The sequence below is a fragment of the Octopus bimaculoides genome, chromosome 17, assembly GCF_001194135.2.
Source record: "Octopus bimaculoides isolate UCB-OBI-ISO-001 chromosome 17, ASM119413v2, whole genome shotgun sequence".
NCBI classification, from domain to species: domain Eukaryota; kingdom Metazoa; phylum Mollusca; class Cephalopoda; order Octopoda; family Octopodidae; genus Octopus; species Octopus bimaculoides.
In genome coordinates this window covers 24,092,301-24,093,204 of record NC_068997.1, presented here as the reverse complement: position 1 = coordinate 24,093,204, position 904 = coordinate 24,092,301, and positions in this window count along the sequence as shown.

Below are 904 nucleotides of genomic sequence, written 5' to 3'. Positions count from 1 at the left end.
ATATATATATATATATATACATATATATATATCGAGAGAGGAGTGAATGGGGAGTCGGAGAATGAATGGAAGAATGAAGAAAGTGAACGAGATATAATAAGTACGGTCTAACGCCAAGATAGACGAAGTGTGAAGTGGAAAGTTGATCGATAGCTGCCGTCTTCTGCCCTAGTGAAAAGGTGAAATGGTCAAATAAGACCGCTTTTTAATCTACCTACCCTATAGATTTCCAATCCCTCTGATTAACATCAGCATATTTCTGCTGATAAATAGGAAAAATCTGAATATACGCGAGCAGACCAAACACTCGCAGACATACACACACTCACTCACACTTATGCACAACTAGCACAAACATATCCACATACACATACACACAAACACATACACAAATACATGCAGCAGACATGCACATACTCACACACACACATACACACAAAATGTCTATCGTTTTATATTAAACGTAAAAATTTATCTTCATACGTCTATATATACAAACATATTTATCTCTGTGCGTCAATATGCATATATATATATGTATATATATGTTTGTGTATATATATATATATATATATATATATATATATATATATATATATATATATATATATATATATATATATATATATACATACATATACATATACATATGTATGCATATGTACGCATACATATGTATACATATATATATATACATAGACATACATACAATGGTATATATGTCTTATATATTTATGCATATATGTATATATACATGCATACACACACACACACACACGCGCGCACGCACACACGCGCGCACACACACACTGTATATATGTAGAAGCTATTGTATACGTGTGGGTATATGAGTCATGTGTCTGTGTGTATTTATATATATATATATATATATATATATATATAT